Below are 25931 nucleotides of genomic sequence, written 5' to 3'. Positions count from 1 at the left end.
AGGTGGAACAAGGCAGGGTAAATGTTAATAAGTATAAACCAAAGTGTATAAATATGGGGAAAAAAATTGTTCATGGCTGCTTCTCGTCTCTTATGGCAAGACAGCTCACCTGAAGCTGTCTCCATTCTGAATAAAGCTGTTGCGAGCAATGTGTGCTGGTGTTTGCTCCCTGCTCTGCTCTGGCTAATGAGTAACAGGATCCATGGATAATTGGACTGTCCTCTCCCTAGTCATTGGGCACTGCATGGAGTCGGGGTCTAACACCTACTTCAGCAATAAGAGACAAGGGCATCCTAAAGTTTGTGTGCATGTATTTCCCATGCCAATTAAGAGCCTAACTACTTAGAACTTCTCTTGAAGTTGCTGGGACTTTGGATGTGCAAGGAATACACAGTCTGGCATTAAAACCTAGATCTGCAAAAGGATTTATACACAAAAAAGAATCTCGATTTTGAATTAAAGTAGAAATTAAGTTTCCTAAAGCCACTGTTCTAGAGCACACTATGAATCTAGGTCATGCCTGTAGTGTCATGAGTACCACTCTGAGCACCCTTACCACCTAATTCCTTGGGCTTGCACACCTAGAGTGAGAGCAGAAGGACAGCACTGGTTTCCTTGGGGAGTGACTACCACAGTGGGGTATCCCCTATTTGCCTAAAAGTTACTCCCTTCTGTGTGTCTACCCCTAAACTGTAGTTCTATGTTCCATTGGTAACAATTTATACAAAATTACATTCCTCCAAATAAAACTGATCTTTAGAAAAAAGATGAGGACTACAGTCACATATAGACACTGGACTGCATCACAGTGTGCTTACTTAGTCCTTATTTGTATGAAATTTTCATCATTATTGATAGAAACATCATCAACTTAAAGGCATTTTGAGAACTTCAGAAACTGGGCCTCTTTTAACCCACAGCCTTTTTCTCGATTTTGTAACAAGACCTAAAGGCACAAAAAAGGTAAACCAGCTGTAATTTTTGACCTCTCTATTGTTATTAAGGAAAGAATATGTTCTTTTAAGTTTGCCAGGGAAAACTAAGTAATTTTTAATGTTGTTCCAATATTTTGACTTGGGCTATGCTGATCTGCAAACTTCAGATTTTAAAAAAGTAACAATAACTCCGCTTCACTTATGTCAGCAGAATGCCTGATGGATGTGAAAGTTTATTTGCTTTTTGGCTTTTCAGTTTGTCTAGCTTATCCTGCCTGAAACCTCAAGGACACAAAGCTGTATAAAAATAAACAGCACCACTTGCAAAACTGTCACCTCATTAAATTGCAGAATTTCCAAAAACAATGAAATACAGTTTTACAAAGAATGGCAGCTTCTCTATACTAATGAAGGAGGACCTGGAGAGTTTTCCTCCCAAATTATTAATGAAGTCAACCTGCCAATGGCTTAAATTAAAATAGTGAGGGAAGGAAGGAATCTGTGATCCCTCTTAGGAAAATATGTATTACACTAGGACACTGTTTTGGGTAGATAGGCCTCATTCCATAAAAACACTTAAGCATGGATTAATAGGAAGCAACGGTAATGCAAACCATTAAGGCTGTGCAAAGCTTTGTGAGCTCATTTGATTTGGAGGAGATTCAGCTCTATTCAATGGATGAATCTCCAAATCTGAAGCAAACCAGGGGATCAATAAAAAGGTCTGAATCGATTCAAAGCTCTCCAAATCGATTTGGAAAAGATTCAGAGAGCTTTGACAATTCAGGCAGTCCCCACCTGCTGCAGCAGGGAGCTGGAGTCTGACTTGGAGCTGGTAAGTAGGGGGAGGGGACAATGGGGGGGACCCCTGCCAGGCCCCATCCATTGCCTGCTCCCTCATCCCCCACACGAGTGCCCTCTGGTCCCCACCTGCTCCCCCAGCCTGCCTCCCCCCCATGGCTGCCCCATCTGGCCCAGCTCCCAGCCCTTTGTTTGGAATCATTTTGAATATATTCGAGAGAATGAAATACAGAACCAGGAGACCTAGATTCATTTTTTTTTCTGATTTTTCTGATCCATACACAGGGAAGGGGGCCAAACAACAGCCATAGAAAACCTTCTACCTTGGTTACAATACGCAAATTTTTTGCCATTACACCACAGAACCATGGCTGTAAAAACAGCAACATCTTATTACACCCAAAGAGCACCTACATCTACCAGGATTTAAAATCTCTCTAGGTAAGAACTGTACTTAGTTGAAGAGCTCCCTGATTCTAACCCACATACCTGAGACAAGTTTACAGCCCCTGGCTAGCACCACCCTCCTTTTGGATGCAGGAAGAAATCTGAGAATAAACACTGCACTCAATAATAAAATAATCCATCTATTTAAGAAGAGCAAGTGAGCATCTCCTTGAGTACATATCCAGGAGCAATACCAGATGGTACATGCACATTCCTCAGAAATAACATCAGCTCTCAGCACCTAAAAATATAGATCAATTCACTCCAACCTGATTATTTTCAATAGCCCTTTTTTGACCCCTCTGTCTTCTGAGGGGTAAGAACCAACCAGCTTAGAGAGATCTGGGTCCTGATTCTTTTCACAAGGACTATTTGGCCTCCTGGATGCCGAGTTGTGCTTAATGTCCAAGCTAAATTAAGTCCTTCCTTGGTAAAAACACGTCCACTGAAGCTCCCACATGAATCCAACCATTTGCCCACTCCCTCTCAAAACACCAGTCAACACCAATCCTAGCAGTGCAACTACATCTTCTCCAGAACCTTCCCTACGGCCAGCTATTTGACTCAGCCTGTGACTTCTACCTGATCTCCCCTTTTGTTTTTAGACTCATAGGGTGCATCCAGATGAGCACAGATGTGTGGTACATGGCATTGTAGAGCTATCTACAGTGCTACACACCTCACATGCAGGTGTTCCCTGTGCTGCTACTTTACAGATCTCAGGAGGAGAGGAGGGTTGACCCCAGGATGGTGCATGTGGTGGCAGCATGCAGCATGCAAAACCGGAGCCTGGCCAGCTGGAACTATGCTTTGGCTGCCAGCCAGGCTTCCTGTTGCAGAAGTGCTGAATCTGAAGCTCCCAGAAACCCCCAGAATCCCAGGTAAGGCTGCTGGGGCCAGCACAGTTGTGCCTGCCATGTGCCAGATCACACATGGCATGGATGGTCCCCAAGGACAAGTAACAGCACAAGGTATACTACTGCTACTTGTTCCCAGGGAAACACATCCCTGCTCATCTGACATGCCCATAATGACCATATAAAGAGACATATGCCATCTGTATCCAACTCTTGTCTCTGGGAGCAACTTTCTCCTCTGTTAACTAATTTCCTGATGCCATAGTAGGTAATTTCTTGATAGGAAATCTGGAGGGTGGTAACCCCCATTCTATAGCTCATTGTAGGTTTTGAGTGTAGTCTTTGCTTCCTCAGTTATGTTATGAGCCAAACACTAAGGTCTGTAGATTTTATGGCACTCAGCCCTTTATGTTTCTATAGCCTCCAGAGCTACTCAACATTCTGAGGAAGAAAGATTCTCCCTGAATCCAAGGCAGGCATATGATAAACACATAGCTGCCTAATTCTTCTCTCTTTCTAAGGGTAGAGACACCGACTTTGTTCAGCTACAATCCTGTACACGACAGCATCTCCTGGCTGTGTCAGAGTTTAAAAAGAAATGGAATGTTTTGCAGCTGTCTCCTGAAAGCATATATGAATCACACAGTGAAAAGACATGAACCAAAGAAATCAATCTCTCCCAACAAATACATGTAATTCTTTGGAGATAAGGAAAGTGGAGAGTGGGAGAGTATCTCCAACTGTTTCTCAGTTTTCCTCCCTGAAAAGTACAATTTGTCTGAGGCAAAAGATATGTGGGCCTCACTCTTCTCTATCTTGTTGGAGATATGTGGAGCTTAAAACCCAAGAGTTATGGCTCTTTTTTTTTCTAGACTGATAGATGGACCCTTCAGGAGGATTCTAATACAGACCAAGAGTGGTATAATACACAGTGGAACAACAAGGGAGATAAAGCAACCTCAACCTGGATCTGCGCCTCTGTACATTGTTCTGTGGCTGTAATTAAAGCCACAGTTGTCTCCTTGAAACCAATTCATCTTCTAACTGGATACCACTACAGCTCCTATTATAAGCAGTCACTGGTGCTTATGGTTTGTTTGCAGATTCAGTCTGCAATTCACAGATTCTTGCCTCTTTGCTCTGATCCTCATTTAAGCTCCAAGGGCCTATCTGACTCAGCTACATAGAGCCACCAGTGTATTCACCTACTCCAGGCAGCATGCAGCTTCCTGGCTAGTGAGAAAGGGAAGGAGCCACAAAATATTTGAGATTATAAATGAAAACAAGCATTAGAAAGCAAAATAACAAACAGAAAACAATCAGAAAAGTGAATCCCCCAAACAACCAACCAATGAAAACCAGCAAAGAGAAATGAGGAGCAACAGCAGAAGTTGACAGGGCTGAAGAACAGATGGGAAAGATGTACCAGCCTCTGTGCCTCCCATCTAAGGTGACCACCTGTCTCTAATTGGGCAGGCCAGTCTTGGAATAGGAACTTCAAGTCCCAGTCCTAGGCTGCATGAGTCTGGGACAGCATTTGTCCCAGATTTGTAGCTTTGTACAGGGATCCATGCAAAATGGTGGGTTCCCCTTACAGGCTGGTAGCCTTCCAGACTGTAAGGGGCTGCCAGGAGTGGGATGCAGAGGGGTTGTATGCATGTGCATGCTTGCACATATGCACATGGCCAGGAATATAGCCAGGCAGCATGGAGAGCAGCTCCCTGCAGGTAAGTCTGTGGGAGGAGGTGGGGGCAGATTGAGGCCCCCACAGTGAAGGAAGGAGTGGGGCTGGGGCTGTGGGTACTGCCCAGGCAGGGCAGTGCTTGGGGCCAGGGTGGGGAGTGGGATGAAGCAGGCTCATCCAGCAGGTAGAGGGCATGAGGGTGCAGCTCCACACCACTGCACGCACACCTTGGCGGGGGGGGAGGGACATGGGCAGGGATGCCTGCTGCAGGTTCAGGGCATTGCTTGCTGCTCCTCTTCCCACAGAATCCCTATACTGCCATGGTGAGGTTCCCCCTGCCCCCCTGGCAGTAGTGAGGGCAGTAGCAGAATAGAGTTGTGCCCCCTGCTGCTGCTGGGTGAGCAGGAGGCATGGGGCTGGTGCAGGTCTCCCACAGGGAGGGCAGCAGGGCAGGGAGTCCCAAACCCACAGTGGACAACCTGCATCTGCCCCTTTGCCATTCTGTTCCATGGCGGGTGGGGAGTGGGAAGGCAGGCATGTGTCCCACCTTTACATTTTAAAAAGGTGGTCTCCCTATTCCCATCTGCCATTCCAACAGAATCCATCTGAGACCCAGTGGGTTGGAGCAACACTAAACAGAGAAGAGAAACCCAAGATCATTGGAGGATGCAGGCTGGCTGGGAAACTCTGAGTTTCTTCTTTCTACAGCAGTTCTGCCCCAATCATCAGTCAGTGTCTACAACCTGTGCATCTACTTGTGTCCATCACATGTATGTGCTGCATGTCCTTCCCTCTCCTGTACTGACTGGTTCTGACCATCCCCTTGGCATGCAGCTGTTTTCTTTATAGCTCAGTTGTCCTAGTGTACCCTGTTCAGCTGCACAGACACCCCTGATTATTTAGCTTTACCTGCTGTATGCATGATTTCCATGGGAGGGAAAACATAGACCAAAAGACTTATTAAATTTTAAAAAGCTTCCTTCCTCCATCCCTCTCTCCTTTATTTCAGTGAGACTCTTTTTTTTCTATAGAATTTATTGGCTTCTCATTCTGCATCTTTCCAAGCATGGGCACAATAGAGCTGCCTGATCCATACATTCCTTCTGACACCTAGACAATTTTTAAGCAAGCACAAAGCACAGTTCACTAACAAATCTGACATTGTGATGGCATTTACAAACCTATCTGTAGCTATGCAGCAAATAGATGTTTCAAATAGGCACCTTTAAAAGGCCAAACAAGTTTGTGATTGCAACTGGTATGCGTTTGTTCTGATTTTAACGTCACTGAATGTTTTACTGAGATGTCTCTAATAATCAGCAAGGAGCAGAATTGACTTTTCATAACTGTCAATATCACTCACTTGTATCAAAACCCCCAGTTTGTTTGTTACTTTATTTATTTTAAAATGCATTCCCTCCCCTTCCCCAACCATTTCTGACTTTTTTTCTCCCTCTCTATTCCCTATAGATAAGTATAAGTAAACTAAGATTAAGGATAAGCTTTAACATTTTATTGTAGGTAGTAAGTTTTATTTTTCTCTCCCCTCTTTGCAAATAAGTGCAAATAGGTGCCCTGCTATTTTGATATAGATATCCACTGTTTTATACGTGATAATTATTATGTTTGTATTGAATTTTTTTTACTGCTTTTATATTGTATGATTACTGTTTTAGGCCTATATATGTAAGTTAGCATAAGTCATGTCAACTTTCCATCTTGTAATGTCAAGCCTCCATCTTCTCCCCATGCCCGGTTGTGTGACCTATGATTCACACCTACCCCTCCTGTGTAACATAATTCCTGAATGAATGGGGATGAATGAGGGTGCTTGAGAGACAATGGCAATAGGTTTAAAAATAGCTCCCTCTGAATGACCAAACCATCAACACCAATACCTGGACCAACGACCCAGCCCTTGGAACCACCCTCAGCATTCAAGAAACAAAACATGAGGCAACCCACCATTGTGCCAGGCTGCACATGCTCAGTAAGAATACCTGGAGCCCTCTGGAACAGGACTGACCTTGCCTGGACAGCCGCTCCCCATAGGAGATCAGAGGTAGTCTGCCTCATAAAAAGGGGTAGTGAAGACTGACTCTTTGGGACGCCCTCTCCATCTGGACCAGTACCTTTGCCACACCACCTATCCACCCAGAGGCCCTGCAGGTGACCCCCCTCTGGGCAACACCTGCTGGACAAAGACCCCTTTCCAGCCTGGATAGGTAGCTATCACCCCCCACCCTCTCTTCAACCAAGGACTTGGACTCTGCTTCTCTTCCCTACCTAGACTCCAAATCTTCCACTGAGTCTCTTTCTCCCGATGCCATTGCGAGTGCTTGCTTGTGTGTGAACCAATAACTTCATGGGGCTGTGTAGTGTGTTATCTGTTTAATAAACCTGAAATTTGGGCCCCTGAGTTGGGTTTTGCTTTACTATGGTTCAGCCTTGCTCCAATCTCTGCTCCTCTAACTTCTGTCTTATTTCTCCCTCTCCTGTTTCTGGCTCAGTGTCACCTCCAACACCTGTCCTGAGCTCTTCTCTGCCTGCAAACCCCCTGTTCCTTTGCCACTGTCTTATCCCCACTGCCTTTTCCCCTGAGCAACCAGGTTTCTGCCTCAGTTTCCAGCCCCAAACTCCCAGGTTTCTGTCTCTCTCTCTCTTTACTGGCTGTCTCCTCCTTGCCACCAGGCTTTTTTTTTTTCCCCTTGCACCAGTGACCTCAAGTAACCCTGGAGCCACTTGATCTTAAGTAAACCCAAGCCTCAATTCCTCAGTGAGCTTCTCTCTAGTCCACCGGTTCTAATCCCAGTTCTGGCAACTTTCACTCACTACACTTTAACTCTTTCTCACCTTAACCTTCCCCCAGGTACCCCAAGCAGACACACACACTGTATCATCCAAGTTAGGAACTTACCTGTGTGCATGTGTAGGTGGGTTGTGTGTGTGTGAACTGGTGAGTGTGTGTCTATATATATATATATATATATATATATATATATGTCATTGTGTGCATGATGTACAAATTAGTGATCTGTGTATGTGTACTGAGTGTGTGGGTATGGACTATTGATTTTTGTCTAACTTTTGGGGTGTATAGTGTATATGCTTGAACTGGTGATAGGTATGCATGTGCCTAGGCTGGTTTGGATGTGTATGTGCCTGATCTGGTACAGTGTGTGTGTGTGTGTGCACCTAATTGATTTGTGTATTTGTATATGTGCAATTGTGTCACACCCTCCTGTCTAACAGTGTAATATTGAGATCTTGAGAGTTGGCCTGACCCCACAGGGCAACACACTTAGGATTTATTTTTTTCTCTTTGTAAACAAGGAAGGTAAGATTATGCATTGGTATTTTACCAACTGTGGTATTCATTCATTTCCAGCACTGGCCAGAAAGTCAAATCAATTCCAAGAATTATATGAAGTAATAAAATCTTTAAGGAAAGAATTGAATGGCTGCAGGCCAGACCATCCTAATTAGCCTATGCAATGCACATAATAAAAAAGCCACCTAATTAAACAAAACAGTGAAAGGAAAGCTCACATTCCCCAGCATCACAAAAGAATTCAGTCTCTGTAGGCTTACACTGAGCAGCATTAACATGAGATATAAAATATAATGGATTCCAAACTATGAGTAGAAATATATCTCAGAAGGAATGTAGGTCTTTGAACAAAATGTGCAAAACAATGAGAGATAGGTGTGTATTTATTAGACCCAGGAGATGATCTCTTCCACAATGCACTTCACAAAATGGCTTTGCATTGTTTGGCTGTTATTATATTCAAAACAACTGCACAGGCTTCTCTGGCAGTCCACCTGTTTCTTTTTAGAAACTGCTGCCTAGGGCTCAGGACTTGGTAATTACTTCATATATTTGGAGCCAGTTGTTGTCAGTTCCATGGTTTGTTCCTTGATGACTGGTGATTTGTACCTGTCAACAAAATGACATCAGCAGGTGCAACGAGGTTGGGTGCCAAAGTAAGGCTTGGAAGAGTGACAGTGATTCCAACAGCCTATTTCAGATATGTATATATAGCTTAGCTACTGAAATTGTATATGATCCTTGAAGCTTTTATACAAGGTGCAGTGAGGTCAAATGTTGTCCAAGTTTTCACCTCATAATATCCTGACAATACACTTAGTTCTTGACCTGACAGGCTGTTACAACCTCAGCTATTATGGTACTTTATAAGCAGTTCATTCTGTCTTTAAGCACCCCTGTGCTACTCTAGACTTATGGTTTTCTTGAATAGGAAACTTCTGATTATTCCATGCAGTTTTGTGATGAGGTCTAATGGTGACAACGAGATTAAAGATATCACAGTTATTCCAACTTGAAATGCAAGCCCAGATTTAAACCCAGGTTTCAAGTGGTAAAAGGATAGAGCAGTAATGGAATGCACTTCCCTTCCACAGTTACATTTTCACACACAAATTAGCTCTGTTGTTAAAGACTGGGGATGTACAGGAGGATTGGAGTTCTGAGCTTTTAGATTTAGTATTTTCCATGAAAAAGACCCAGTATTACTAACTGCAAGCATTCAAAGATCATGTGATAAGCCACAGAAAATCCTGAAGCTGGCTTAATAATCAATATATTTCTTATTTAATTGTATTTGCTCTCTTTATTTGTTTTGGATCCTTTGTGGATATTTTATTCAAAATTTTACCTGTAACTATGAGGGTTAGAAACTGACATAAACAAGGAAAGGAAGCTAAGGCTCCAGGTAATGAAAATAGGAGCTATGGCTTTAAGAAAAATGCCAAATATTATGAAACTTACAATAAAATTTTGAAAGATGTCAACATGCAAGCCCTGTGTAGCCTCTCATGTCTTTAGTTTGTTGCTTACAGTAAATATATTTGAAATATTAGAAATGAATCTCATGTACATTGTACACCAGTGTCCTTATTTGAACCATTTACAATTTACAGTACAGCAGTATAGGGAGCTTCAGAAAGAGGTAATATTAATGCTGAAAGATATAAGAAGTGCAATTAGCCCTTGTTTCTTTAGGGCCTGATTGGGTTAGCTGCTGAACAGTTGTAATTACCAGTGAAGACAAAGAAAGAAATGCAGCTGCAAACCACTTATCCTAAGCATGTCCTTATGGACAGAACTCTCAGAGAGATAACTCATTTTCACTAAACTACTATTCTAACAAACTATGTAATATATATGACTGCAGCTACTGAAGTTAATAATCTCTTTAGTAGGAGAGGCAGGGAATTTATCCTAACAGAACCTGCCCCTATGTAGTTGTACTTCTTTTTCCGCCATTATTTTAGATAATTACACTTGCATATTCTTGATAGGAACTATGTTTCTTGAGGCAATGACCCCACCTACCATGGACATCTTTCCAATATCCAGCACAAAGAGAATCCGATCCCTGATTAGATCTTTTTGGTCTATAGATGGGTGGTATCTAAAGGCATTACTTTGTGGCCTGCGGGGCAAACAGACAGCTACACTACCAGGAGTTCCCTCTTAGGTCTTTAATATGTATTAGTTGTACATCAGTGTCTTTAATAAAGCCACTCCCAATTTGCAATGTATGGCCCCAAATACTTAAAACAAGTCCCCCAGGTGGAATATTTTGTGTAAATACTTCTTATAGGCACAATCTTGTATATGAGAGGTAAGGATTTCTTAGGGTGGTTTCTTTTATTGGACCAACTACGTAGTTGGGATAAACCTGACAAAGAATGTCTTGTATTCAAAAGCATGTCTAACTTTATCCCAGCTACATATTTGGTCCAATAAAAGATATCACCCTAAGAAATCTTTGCCTATCACATAATTCTGGGCCATCCAAGCTTAAAACATCACTCTTATACTACCAACCTTTTATACACATATAAATGCAATCTGCAGTCTTCTCCTTCATTCAAGAGTTCTACAGCCCTGTGCTCAAACTTGTATGCTAAATCAGATCAGATGCAGTCATTAGTCATCTTCAGCTCTGTCCTTCCTGAGCTGGTAAACCTTAGCATTCCCTCTGGCTCTGAGGGAGGAGGCATAATTTATATTTCTTTCTTTCATACAGTTTTTTTCTTGCTTGCTTGTAGGGAAAGAAGATTTGCCCCAGTTAAGGGATGTGGGTTTTATTGGCAAGAAAGCTGTATGATAAAAGAAGCTAGGTATGTTTAGTATGGAGAAAATGAGATTAAAGGGAGACATGATAGCAGCTTCCAAATACATGAAAGGCTGACATAAAGAAGAGAGAAAACAACTGTTCTCATGTGCCACAGAGGAGAACATGGCAGTGCCTTTTAACTGCAGCAAACCTACTGAGATCAAATCTCAAGAAAAAACATTCCCAACTGTAGGATCAATAGAAGAATAGAACAAGCAGCCCAAAAAAGCACACAAGTAACAACATTTTGGCACTCAGGGTGGAGGGTGGTGGGGAAGCAGGCACTTATCTCCTTGGGCAGGGGTTGCTGCTGCCTCAAAGCCAGCTCCCTAAATATGGGCTGCACCAGAGGCAGCACAGGTTCCCCAGGGATTGCTATTCTGGTGCTCCTTTTGAATCAGTGCCTATGGCTGGGGCTCCATTTGTGTTTCCCTATAAGTTACACTATTGCAAGGAAATGGTGGAATCACTTTATATGGAGCTTTTCAAGAAGAGTGTGGATAAGCATCTCTCTGGGATGATTTAAGAATAGCAGATCCTGCGTTTGTACAGAGGGTCAAACTAGATGACCTTTGGAATCTCTTTCCAATGTTGTGATTGAATTCCTACCTCTGCCACTGGTCTGCTGTGTAACCTTACGCAAGTCACATCCTGCCTTCTTATCTATACATTTTTTTTTTCCATATTTGTGCAGCATGTACCAGGATGACCTCTGGGTCCTACTGTAATAATAATGATCATTAGAAGTTACATGGGATGTAATTAATGCAAATGCTGCATCCTGGCCATCTGCACAGGGATGCATTTTATAAAACAAGTAGATTTTTAAAAAAATTCAAAGTTTTGAGAAACTAATGATGCTCAAAAGCAGCACAGACCATGATTTTTGAGGATGCCTGTTTCCCTTGCACCATATCATATATCAGCAGTATGACATGTGTAATACATCATCTAAGTCCTTACTGGCAGAGAAGTCTCTCAAATTACATAATGCCTGTACCTTTTATATTTATTAAGGCTTAAAAAAATTACTGTTCAACCAGCCCTACATTTTTGGCTGCTCTCCTTTAACAATTGAAAAGTATGACTTTCAGTCCCTCAGATGACAGTTTACTGGGTACACTGCATTCCAGACACAAAACACTTCAGGGAACAGAGACTCAGTCTACTTATTTATTTATTTAAGCAGTTTTACACATTGTCAAGTTTCCAGGCAGCTGTAAAGATGGTAGGGAAATACCCTTGCTCCTTATATTTGGTTAGCTGATCAACAGACTGATTGATAGATTGCATTGTTTTAAAATATAACTGGCATATATGGACAGGTTTAACAATATCTGATGGTCACAGACAGGAGAGCAGGCTAAAGAAGTCTAGCAGCAGCAAGCTAACTCTCTGCTTTAGAGGATTTGAGACAGACACTCAATAGCACAAAGGATTACTGAATATACAGAGAGGGAGATCTTTCATGTGCTCTCCGCTATCTGGGAGATGGTACAGTTTTACCTGACTTTTTCTAATGGAAAGTGTGCCAAGGAAGGATTTTATGAGAGCACCTGAATGCACAGTCACACTAGAGACATTTATCTTCATGATGAAAAGATAAGAGAGTCTGAATAGGTTTAGATCAAATAAAAAAAAACTCCCCTGAATAACTGTCCAAACTCCAAAGCATCTTTAAATCGAGATTATTTTTTTCTTCCAAGCTGGCAATGATTTGGGCACCTTGATTTTCTCACAATTTGTTATTTCTGCCTCTTTCTGCAATTCCTGGTTAGTTCCTTAATGAGCCAGATACTGGTATTAACCAGTATAATTCTAACTATTTGAATGGATCTACCCTGATTTACATTAGCAGAAGAGTTGTACCAAAAACTCCAGTTTGTACACTCACAAGACTTTTCAAGTAGCTTAAGTAAAGGGGGTTTCAGTCTGGATTTGGAACCAAATAATTTTTTAGATATAACTAGTATATATTTATTTGAAAGGTTAACGCATAGTGAGTGTGTCTATCTACTCTGACAGTTCAGCTTAGTATACTTTTAACATTTATTGCTTAATTTCTTTGCTTGCTATTTATAGTACGTTTAAAGCCCATAACTGTACCATGGGCTTGTTTAACTACAGTATAGATTTTAACTGTTTTGTTTGGACAGCACATTGTGGTCCTAGTCCTTGCCTGGGATTCCTAGGCACTAGGGCTGTGTGAAACAGCACCATTTCATTTTGACTTCCTTTTTGATGTTTTGAAGAGATAGCATTTCATTTTGACGTTTTGTTTTGTTTTGTTTTGAAGCACTTATCTGTTTCATTTAATCAAAGCTGTTCAGCTGTTTGGACGCTGTTTTGAAATTTTGCCCATAGGCTATAATGGGGAATCACAAAATTGCCTATAACTTTGTCATTTCTTGCCTGATTTGAATGAAAACAGCAGGAAGGGTAGCCCCTGATGAGGCAACAAAGCCTTTCACGTTTCAAAGAAATAGGTGAGGGGTTTCTGGAAAATTGCGCTTTAGAATCTTGAAAGCAAAACTTGTGTCACTTGTAAGTGTGAATGCACAGGGAAGTAAAAACAGCAGGCCTGGTAGCCCCTGCTGAGGCCACAAAGTCTGCCAATTTTCAAGGAGATAGGTGTAGGGGTTTCTGTGAAACTGCATCTCAGGCTGCTGACAAACAAAACTTGTGACATGGGTGACACCGTGCATGTGTTAAGGCGCACCCTCACTGGTGCTGGGGCCTCTACATGACATGGTAGTGTGCCCCAATGAGGTCTCCTCCTCCCCTACAGCCTCATACCAGTCCACAACTTTAAATAACAGCAGGTAAGTAAGCAGCACAGTAGCACCAGCAGCATCTCAGGCAGCCAAACTGTCACAGAGTCTTTCTTTCCTTTCCTGCAAGAGCTTCTTCTCCAGCAGAATCCAGAGAAATCTCCCTGCCTGTCCCAGCACTGAGGCTTAAATGTGCCCAAGGCCCTGCGTCCTTCTGGTCAGCTGACCAAGGACAGGTGAGAGGAGTGTTGGTCTAAGGACATGGCACTGGCAGACAAGGTTATTTGGGCCAATCTGGTACTTTTAGTAGACCAGCTGAATAGTTAGAGAAATGTATCTTAGCAAGGTTTCAGGTTCAAAAACCCTTCGTCAAGCTGAGGAAGCACCTGCAGTTGGTGTGTGTGCTATTTCTGGATGGAAGGAATAGTAAATAAGCCAGAGGCTGGCATTCACTGCAGGCAAGAAAGCCAGTCAGTGAAAATAGAAATGGAGGCACCAGGAAGTCAGGGACAGGCTGGGGTGGGGCAGACGGGAAGGAGAATGTAGCAAAACAGGTAAATGTGGAGAGGTACCTGTGGAGTCATATGTCTGGCAGGTTGTAATGTGTCAGAATTGCAATGTCTATATTGAGTCTATGAGTTTCTGTACCTAGGAGGTTGGTGAAATGCAGTTCATAGGCTCATCTGTGAAAAGTGGTTTGTAAATTCAAGCAAGCACTGAACCTCAATAACCTCATCACCAGAAGCCAACTTCCTAAAATCCAAAGAACCCTGAATGGATTCAGGCCATGCCATGACAAGACATGCAAAACCTGCCAACAATATCTCTAATATGGAGATACCTTCACAATACAATATGTAGGAGACACCAAGCCACAACTGCACCACAAAGAGTGGACACCAAAAATCTACCAAAGACAAGAACAGAACAACCACCTGTCGCCAATCTCTCAGGCCTGATCCTCAGAGAGAATTTACAAACCACTTTGCTCCAGGCAGGAACATTGATCCCCTGGAACTTCTCCATTTGGTTCTGAAGTTCCCTCACTACAGGGATCACCTGGTTAAGGAAGGCATCACCAGCACTGAGGGTGGCCTCGAGAAAGGGCTTGAGGACCATCAAGATCTGGGAGATGGTATCCCATTCAACTCTATTAAGGGTGCCACTGATCCCAATCTCCCTGAGCAAGGTCATCTCATGGATGGCCTTCTGTTGCTCCACCAGCCTCTCGAGCATCAGGTACATAGAGTTTCACCGAGTCTCCACATCCTACACGATTTTGTGCTGCGGGATGTTCAGCTCTGACTATTTGTCCCGCAGCATCTTGCCTCCCTTAATGCTCCAGTGGAAGTAGCCTGCCACCTTCCTTCATTTTGAAATAAGCTTGCTGGAGGTGCTGGCACTGTCGCTGGCAGCTCTGTCCTCCTCCATGGCATCCCTGATAATGAGGTGCAACTTGTATGCCAAGAAAGTTGGCATCATGGACTGCCTTGACCATATTGGCTCCATTGTCGTTGACCATGAACCCATGGGTAAGCTCATCCTGCTCAGCAAGCCACCTCTGCATCAAGCAGTTCATGGCCCCCATGATCTCTGTTGCCGTGTGGGACTCATCCATCACCTTGGCTTGAAGGAGAGCCACCAATGGTCTGACTGGTTGCACCACTGCCCTGTGCAGGAGAGGTAGGCATGATCTCCACCCCAGATGCTCCAGATGCCTGAGTTGAAATGTAAGGACACCTGTGGACCTGCCTTGTGCTGCTCCTCCCTCAAGTACTCCCTGCATGACTCATACAGGGAGGGCACCACCATTCTGCTGAAGGTGGTGCATGTGGGCACTTGGTATGATGAGGCCACAAATGCCAGGAGCCACCTGAACCCTGGCCATTCAACTAAGAAGAAGGACTGTCCATCCAGAGCAAGCATCTCCCCAATGCTCTGGGTGATCTCGCTCACCTTTGAAATGCACCCCACTTTCTGTCTGTCTTTCCCCCATTGTTCCAGGGTGGCCTGCCTCTGCTTCAGGGGGATGGAGGCTTTGAAGCAAGAGGGGGACTTCTTTTTGGGCATGCTCCCAATGGTGCCAGGCTGATAAGGAGCAAGGGGAAGTGGGTGGTGCCTACAGAGATGCATCAGCATCTCTGTGGTACTCATGTGTTTTGTTCCCTTACCTCAGCTGGTTTGTGCTCGGCAGTGCAGGAAGATAGCATATGTGGGATCTTTTGCCAGCTCAAAATGATTCCGGACAACACTACCTGATTACTTCTGGGGTGAGAGTGCATGTGCGGATGTTGCCTTCTCCTCCTCCTCAACAGGCAGAGGCACAGCAACAGGAGGAGGAGATTCAGCTGATCCTCTTGCTTCTGTACCCTCTACCTCAACCTCCTCCGAAGTGCCTTCTGGGGAAGGAGACTTGGCTCTAAGGGAAAATCTGTGCGTTCTTCTGTAATATAATCTCATTTATGTAATATATGTAGATAATTGTATATCTATGTGTGTTTATGTAAAGTATTTATGTATTAGTGTAATAAATATAATTAAAAAAATATATGTATGTGTTCCTGTATAAATGCTATATTATAATATGCAATATATGCTATGCTTCCCTGCACAGTGAATAGAATGCAAAACATTAGAGGAAGCACAGATTTTGTTTCTGGGGGAATGCAAACCATGAGAGAAAGCACAGATTTATTTTCCAGGGCAAAAGAATCAAGACAGTCTAACAAAAAGAAAAAGGAAGATTTGGGGGGAGGAATAAATTGAAAGGAATGAATGAATATAATAATAAAATAAAAGGGGATAGAAAGCAAAAGGTAATGATGAATCCCCCTTGCTCGACCAGCAAGTAGGAAATGAATGACAGCCTTTGTTGCCTGACACTGCTGAGCTGCTGGAAGACACTGATCAGTAACTGACCCCAAGGTAGAATGCAACTCAGTTCAAACAATGCTGCCTTTAATGCTGTTTTTCTATCCCTCCCCCAGAGCACTGGGATTGGAAGGGACCTCAGGGAAGGATCACAGTCACTGGCCAGCTACACAGTCAGTATCAGAGCAGTCCTTCCCCGCTCTTCCTCCTCCCTCTCCTAACTTTCTGTTTCCCTGCAAGCAAGCCCAGCTTCGAAACTTGAAATTTTTTGAAACTTTCAAAAAATTTTGACTGCCATCATTTTGTTTTGAGGCTGTTTCAAAGCCTTTCATTTTATTTTGATTTCACTGTTTTGAGCATGAAACGAGTCGAAACAGCATTGAAGTGAAACACTCAGTGAATTTTCGCACAGTCCTACTAGGCACTACCACAATATAAATAAAAATAATCAATAAGTATTAACCAATTTTTAAATCAGATTTGCGAGGCAGTTCAATCATTCCCATTTTGAAGCTGGAGTGACAGTGGGAGAGAAGTGGTTCATGGACAAAACCATGGTTCCCATAGTTCTACAGTCACATCATCACAAATATGATTCATTTGAGCAGTGGGTACTTGCATATTAATTTTCCAATTTGAAAATAAGATCACTTGAATTATACGTACAACCCATTTGTGTGCATTTTCCATAACATAGGCCAGTTATTAAGTTTTTGGCAGGACTTTTTACTAAAACAACACAGGACATGATATTTATCAAACACAAATTCCAAATTTATAATTGCATTTGCACTAGAAATCAGATTCTAATTATTTCCCAAGTAGATAACCAGTCTGAACACTGACCCTGCTGAGCCAAGGCTGTTACTTCTGATGGCTATGTGACAGTTTGTTACTAGTACCAATCTAGTTTCTATTGATTGGTTAGGCTTCTGGCTCTCAGAAACATTCCATGAAGAAGGAAAAGACTGGATGGATATATAGGATATATTTTGTCTGTAAAAGTGGTGTCCTGATCCCTGATTTCAGTTCATTAGTTATTGATTATGACTAGTGTTTTGAGATAAAGTTGGTATGAAAGATGGCATATAAAAGAAAATGGGTAGGTATAGCAGAAAAATATAATGCCGTATTTCAGATGCCAAGTCATTTTTATTCCATGTTAGGAACATTTGAGGCCACACACAAAGATAATTAAAAGCACAAGTTATTTTCTTAAATCTGTGTGTGTTATTACCACAGCTATATGCATTTGCTTATAAAGTTGTTTAGATAAGCCATTATTTTCATTTGTATCCCTCCTGAAGATTTCTCTCTTCTCTAGTCCCTTCAAGAAACTAATTCCTCTGCTTACTGATTTAATTAATTTACCTTATGAATGAATTGGTCTGATGTGTAGAGATTAGAGGCTGTGAAGAAATGGTGCAGGGGCCCTGGAAATGACACTAGAAGTCAATACACACAGGAAAAAAAACTGGGGAATGAGTTGTGGAAAAGAAAAAGGCAAGGGATTTGATCATTTTTAACCTAAAAGAAAGCATCCTTAAGACACGTGCCTATTACTTCTATGATCATTTGGGTGCTGTGATCAGTTACTGTTCACTTGTCTTTTTCTACTTAATGTATAAACTCTGATTCAGGGGCCATTTGTTTCTATGTATTTGGAAATCACTTAGCACATTGGGTGGCAAGCATGATCAAAATAGGAATAAGGCATACTATTTGCTTGTGTCATAAATGAGTAACTTCATGCATATCAGGGCCTCTTTAAAAACAAACAAACAAACAAAAAGAAATCTAACTTTATTTTTTTATTTTCTTTGACTAATCTACCAATGATGTAGCTGTAGGCCTGAAAGCTTAAACTTCAATAAGGGGCTGCTTAGGAGTCAAGTGTTGTACTTTTCCAGCTAGAACATCGAGCTGTCAGCAGAGAGGGTGATCTGAGCATCAGAAAAGATCCTTGGTGGCATGGCTTTCTCTGCAAATGAGTTCTCTCAAGGATACTGGTCTTTAGAGCAAGGGCCAGTTTGACTTCTGAGGTTTTCTCTCCATTGCCTTTAAAGTTATTGTAAATTATTAACTGTTCCTGAAATGCTGTTATAGTTGCTAGGTAGAGGCAGTTCATTTGTGAGAGGTCCATTTTGTCTGTACAAGTAGATTTAAGCATTTAAAATAAAACCATTTATCAAAGGCAACAAGGGTGGGATGGGAAGGGGAAGGAAGAAATCTTAAAATATATTTAACACCTGTTTCTTTGTGTCAATACTGAATGCTTGATGATCTTTCTAAGAACACACAGGCTACAAACTTAATCAGAGCTATCTGAACAGATGGGAAGAACACTATTCTGAAGCTGCTGAGTGCTCTGATGTAAGACATTGGTGACAAGGTAGATGACGTTTTTTCTGATTAAATAATTAATTTACATTTATTTACATCACCTATTTTTGATCTCCAATTAATTCTGATTTTCCTTTTGATTTCCTGGCAGTTGTCCTGCTATATCTATTTTTTTCCCCAGCAACAGGTGATCTGTTCCCCTTTGCAATATGCCAATCGTAATTTGCAGCCTGCCAAGAGCTGGTGCTATCCAGCATTCAATTTGCTTCCACCTTGAAGAATGAAATACCACACTTCTGTGACATCTAGCTTTCCTTTTCCAGGCTGTGGAATTATGGACATATTGTCCACATCTAAATATGGACATTTGGGAATGCAGAAAACTGGAGTTGGAAACTGACCTACATAGAAAGAAGGAGAGCTCTTTTGATTTTTCTGTACATTCAAAAGTCTCAGCTTTCCATTATTTCTAAGGTACACGGGCTATATCTAAATAAAAGGATCATTGTTTGACACATTTTTATCTGATTCACTTTCCTTCATGCCCCCCCACAGACTTTCCTTAAGGGTATGTGATGTAAGGCCAAAAATGGACTTCAGGGCTCCAGAAATTAGATGCTTCTTTCAATTTGCCAGCTCTTTTGCTGCTTAGTTTTTCACATTGAATCATTACAATTGCATGCTTGACAGCTTTTTTCCATTTTAGATATTGGATGTGTTCTTTGAAAGAAAAATATTATTTTATTTTTGGGTATAATTGGAAAAGAGAAGTGGTCTCCACGAATCTCTTCCTCCCTTAAAGTACAGAGATAAGTAACCTGTTATAAACTTGCCTTTATTTTACTTTCAAATGCAAATATTAGTCTTTAGCTTCTAACTAACTACATTTGAAACATTATTCCAGCAGTTGTCTCTCTGTGAGTTATATGACACTAAATAATAGGTTACAGATTCTCAGCTGCACTTCAGTGAAGATTTGCATAGACCTACGCAAACAGAGACTAAAAAATATTCATGAGCATTTTGATTAAGTAGAAACTACCTTTGGATTCACTAGGTTTTAGCTCCTTTTTTTGGCTTCTCACAAATGTTGGTGAAGCTTTGTTTTCACCATGGGTTGAATATGAATTGCAGGCCTTTAATTGTGGTAATTTAAGTTTCTTCCCCCATAACAAAATGAAACTTTTTTTCAGGCAGAAATGGAAATAGTAGATTTTCTGGTTTTTTTTCTAGTTAACTTGTTCCTTTAGGTCACTGTGTCCTATAAGTAGCAGAAGTGTCATGCTCTTACAACTAAGCTGTACTAATACCTTGTTAGCTCTTCTCCCAAGCCAGTTTCCACAGCTGTCTGCATGAACTGAAGGGAATGAACAAATATGAACATTGTATAAAATAAAGACAATATATAAAGACATAAGTGAAGTCAAAGCCATTCTTACCCATCTTTTTGCAGATCTTGTACCTGGATGAAATTGTTGTATGATTAGGGTGGTCTTCATAAAGGACATTCTGGTTTTCTGCTATTATGTCCTCTATTGATACAAAACCCGACACTTTTATGTCCTCTGTTTTTCTCTTGAAAAACATAAAGGCATCCAGTTTTGTATCAATAGAAGACAGAGGACAACCAGACCGTCCTCTATGATGGCCACCATATGTATGATACAGCACATAAACATACCTGGAAGAGGAAGAGCAAGAGAAATAATTTGTAATTGTTCTATAATGATTCATTTGTCTCCCATGTGTCGACTTCTGCAAACTGAGGTCCTCATTCTCAGGAATTTGTATACTGTGTTATTAGAAATGGTTGAAATGGTAGTAGAGCTACACTTATACCAGTTAGATGTTGAATAGCAGTAGTAGTCTAATGTGCAGTAGGTGGTAACTTAGTACTGATTGAGAAACAGGGTAAATTGGCTCAGACTGAATGCCACATCATGTTGTGTAAGTACCTGAGCAAGCCAGTTTAAAACATATGCACTACATTTCAGTCTTGTGACTTTCATGAAAACATACCTGTGATCTAATTTATAAATCCATGGTTCATGGGGCCTACCACATAACAAATAGTGGTAAGTTTTAATGAAATGTTGTTTTGGTTGCTTGGAAAAATATTGTTATTGTCATACTTTCTGCTCTAAAATGGTTTTTGTGTTTTGTTTTTTTTCTGTTTCCCTGTGAATGGCTCATGTTTTCCCTCAGGATAAAGTATTTGCCAAATATTAAGTATTATGCTGGCCTTTAGGTTTTGCATTGTTCATGATGTATGATCAATTACTTAAATTACATAGTTAGCTTCATGCCCTTGAGCATATGAAAGGATTTTTTTTTTAAGAGTATAATGAACAGTCCATGCTGAGCTTTATATAATGGATAGTAAATAAGAAATAATGACCAATAAATTAATCTTGTTTGCTCACAAATACCTTTGTTTGAATATATTATGAATATTTATAAAAAGAGCAGACAATCCCAATGATGTGAATATTTGGAAAGAGGGAAGACTGAACTAAATAGTAGGCCTGTGCAATTTGAGTCAGATTCGGCTGATTCACAGGTCAGCAATTTGAATTGGAGATTCAGATCGCTTTTCCGAATTGATTCTGACAGGCAAAACTTGTAACATGGATGGGTGATACTGTATATGTGTTAAGGTGTGCCCTCACTGGCACTGGGGCTTCTGCACAACACGTTAGTGTGCCCCAATGAGGCCTCCTCCTCCCCTACCGCCTCAGCTTGGTCCACCACTTTACATGATGACAGGCAAAATAACTTAGTGACTCAGCACCAGTAACACCAGGAGCATCTCAGGGAGCCAAACTGTCAGCCCTTCTTTCCCCTTAACTAGGAGTGGCTGTGTGCCTGTTAAGTTGCGACCTCACTGTGTGACTGTGTGTGTGTGTGTGTGTGTGTGTTTGTGTGTGTGTGTTCAGTTTTGCCCTTCCTGGCACTGGGGCCTCTGCACAACATGGTAATGTGCCCCAGTGAGGGCTCCTCCTCCCCTACAGCCTCAGTTTAGTCCACCACTTTACATGGCAACAGGTAAGACAATTTGGTGTCTTTTTAGTAAGGCAACTATATAGGTAGAGAAATGCATTTTAGCAAGCTTTTGGGTTGAAAAAACCTTTGTAAGGCTGAGGAAGCATCTGCAGTTGGTATGTCTCCTGGTCCTGGATGGAAGGAATAGTAAAGAATCCAGAAGCTGGCCTGGCATGCAATACAGGCAAGAAAGCCAGACCATGAAAATGGAAATGGAGACATCAGGGGGTGAGGGACAGGCTGGGGTGGGGAGAGGGGAAGGGAGATGTAGCAGCTCAGATAAAATTGTAGAGGTACCTGGGTAGTCAGAATGTCCGTCAGGTAGTAGTGTGTCAGAATTCTACTGTCTATATTGAGTCCATGAGTTTCTGTACCTACTACATAGGAGGATAATGAAGTGCAGTTCATAGGCCCGGCTCTGGAAAGTGGTTTGAAAATTCAAACAAGCGCCTAATCTCATCACCAGAAATGAAGCCAACTTCCTACACCTCAAAACACAAAACCTGCCAACTATCTCCGGTACCCACACAGGGTGCATGGTATAGTTTTAGTGGTCATGCCCAGCACCTGAGGTCTCTTCCTTCCCCATAGCCCCATCCCATACCTTCAAATTTGTCCTGGCATGGGAACGAGCTCAGCATGGACATGTTTTTCCCCTGATGGCTGGTGATGCAGTGAGTGTCCCCTCCATCTCTGAGAGCAGGTCATTAACTGGTTTGTAAAAAATAAAAAAGGAAATAGGTGCAGATGGAGTGAGAAGGGTGGCACTCAGTCTGTCTGCATATAGAGCTTGGGGAACCCCAGCAGTGGGAGGTTTACTTTCAAGAACACCACCGAATCTCCACATCCTGCATGATTTTGTATTGTGGGATGCTCAGCTCTGCCTGTTTCTCCTGTAGCATCTTGCCCCCTTTGATGTTGAGGTGGAAGTATCCCACCACCTTCCTGCATTTTGAAATGAGCTGGCTTGTAGCGGTAGTGGCGGTGCCATGACCGGCAGCCCTGTCCCCATCCAAAGTATCTCTGACTATGAGGTACAGTCTGTGTGCCACACAGCGACTGCCAACAAAGTTGGCATCATGGACTGCTGTGACTATAGTGGCCCCATTGTCAGTGACCATGAACCTGTGGGTGATCTTGGCCTGCCCAATAAATCACCCCTGCACCATGTGGTTCATGGCCACCATGATCTCCCTTGCTGTGTGGGACTCATCCAGCACCTTGGCTTGGAGGAGAGCCCAGCGGTGGCCTGACTGATCACACCAGTGTTCTGTGAGGGAGAGGTAGGCATGATCTCCATCCCAGCTGCTCCAGATGTTGGAAGTGAAGTGCAAGGCTACCTGCAGCCTCACCTTGCACAGCTCCTCCCTCAAGTAATCCTTGCATGCCTCATACAGGGAGGGCACCACCATCCATAAGGGCACTTGGTAAGATGGGGCCATGAGTGCCATGAGGCACCTGAACCATGACTGCTCAACTAAGGAGAGGGGCTGGCTATCCAGAGCAAGCATCTCCTCAATGGTCTGGGTGATTTGGCTCACCTTGGGAACGCACCCTGCTCTATCTCAGCTTTCCCCCACCACTCCAGGATGGCCTGCCTCTGCTTTGGGGGGATGTAGGCTTTGGAGCGAGTTGGGGATTTTCCTTTGGGCATGTGGCAGAAGGCCACCTCTGTTTCTCCCCATAAACTCTTCTCTGTGACAATTTGGTTAGGATGAGACCATCAGAGGATACACACCTTACCCTATCTCTTTAGGTAACCTGAGCTGGATACATTCCTGAGGGAGTGGGGAAACCTGCTCCCTCTGCCTACTTGACTGGCATCACATACCTGGGTGAGGGGCTTACTCCCTGGTGATCTAGGAACTGCCAGTCTGCCCAGCAACTAGTGATGCATTTCAAATATGTTTGGCTTACAGCCAACAGGTGCTGGCCTCCATTGGACCAGGTAAATGAGGTCACAAGGGCTATATAAGTGAAGGACTGCCCAGGAGGAGTGGACAGTGGCCATGAGAAAGGCTCAGAGAGAGAGAAGAGCTGAACCATCTGAAACTTGCTCTCTCTTTCAAAAATCATGATCAAGGAACTGTCTGCCTCCAGAGGAAATCTCCACCTGCCTCTGGATGATACTTGTGAGTAAGCTACCTGAGATCTAACTAGATATATAGCTTGCAGTAACTCAGACGTGTGATCAAAGGCTACCCAGCCATGGGAGTTTGCTCTATGGGATTTCTCAGATATTGCTCTACCTTATACCCTATTACAATCCTATCCCTTGTAACCCATAAAGTTCTCCTTTGTACCTAGTGTGGGAGACTTATTGGGAGTGGGTCTAAATTATACCTTGAGGTCCCCTTGGTTCGGATGACTAAGGGAGACCACTACTTGTGCTTCTGATTGAGGGAAGCATCCCAAGTTCTTGAAGTGAATCAGGTACCCTTGAGGGCTACTAAGCCTGTGTTTCCCAGGATGTGCAGAGCCAGAATCAAGCCCTGGGTGATGGCAGTGGAGCCCCCAGGCTAGTGGGTGTGCTCCAGGAAGGCGGTCAGCCAGACATGAGGCACCCCCAGGGAAGCACTCGGAGCCTGGAAGGTGGTCAGGCACAGTGAGGTGGGTGGCTCAATGCAGGAGCACCCCCTACTGGCCCACCACACGTGGTGGAAGTGGTGGGACCCAACAACCTGCTGTATTGAAGATATAATCTGGGGAAGGGGACAGAGTCACTGAAAACCCTTGAGCAAACAATTTCTAATTTGGCATCAGGTCAACTGGACAGTGAAGGTAGCTAGGATGTCTGATGAGTATGACCACCTGACGGTGGCTGACTTGAGAGAGCTGATGAAAGAGAGAGGTCTTCCATTGAGGAAGGAGCAAAAGACTGAAGACATGATTAAGATCCTGTGTAATAAAGACCAGGCTGCAAGATCACCTCCAGCCATCCATACAGAACACACGGGGGGCACTGAGGGGGTCACCCTCTGAGTGGGAGTTCCGGAAATTCCAGCTGCTGCTAGAAGCTGAGGAGTGAAAGCACAAGCTCAAGCATGAGCTAGCGTTGAAAAGGATGGAGCTGGAGGCCTAGCACCAATGTGAGGAGCTGGAGGCCCCACGCCAGCATGAGAAGGAATAGCTTGAGCATGAGGCTAGAGAAGCCTAATACCAGCATGAGAAGGAACAGTGCAAGCATGAAGCTAGAGAGGCTCAGCACCAATGGGAGCATGAGCTTGAAGTAGTCAAAATGCAGGCAAATGCTAAAAGAGTGGGTGCCCAGCCCACACTAGATGCATCTCCCAGACTGAACACCCCGATCTTCTCTCGCTACAAAGATGGGGATGATCCAGAAGTGTTCCTAAGCATCTTCAAAAACCAAGTGCGCCAATGGAAGTTGCCAAAGTTAGAGTTCATGAAACACATGGCTGCTCTGGTAGAGGGTGACATGTCTGTGGCCCTGAACAGCCTGCCCTCGGAATCAGCAGATAACTATGATGCCTTTAAAAATACTGTGTGTTCAAGGGTCAGTTTAGGACTGGATTATTTCCAGAAAAAATTCTGGAGTACCATCCCACAACTCGGGAAGACAATGGCCGATTTTGTGGCCCAGGTGTGGAACTTACACCTTAAATGGGCAGACAGAGCCAAGACTGACAATAGAAAGAAGGCGCTAAACCTCATAGCGCTGGACCAATTTTATCACCGCTGTCTGAGGGAGATTAAAACCCTAGTCAAAGACAGGGCCCCCAAAACTATCCAAGAGGCCACTGAAATTGCAGACCAGCTGTTGCTAAATCATGAGGGGCTGGACAAGAAGCCTCCCTACTTTGGGAAGGAACAGAAAGGGTTCCAAAAAGGGGAAAAAGGACCACCTCCTGATGAGCACAAGGTGGCCCCAGATTCAGATAAACCATCCAATTCAGAAAAGAGGGGGTGCTATAACTGCGGGGAGCCAGGCCACATCAGGCCCAACTGCCCAAAGCTGAGCAACAAACCCAAGCCAGTCAGACATGCAACAGCTGTAAGCAGTGAGAGGGGAG

The sequence above is a fragment of the Alligator mississippiensis genome, chromosome 6 (assembly GCF_030867095.1).
Source record: "Alligator mississippiensis isolate rAllMis1 chromosome 6, rAllMis1, whole genome shotgun sequence".
Lineage (NCBI taxonomy): Eukaryota > Metazoa > Chordata > Crocodylia > Alligatoridae > Alligator > Alligator mississippiensis.
This window is presented reverse-complemented; position numbering follows the sequence as displayed.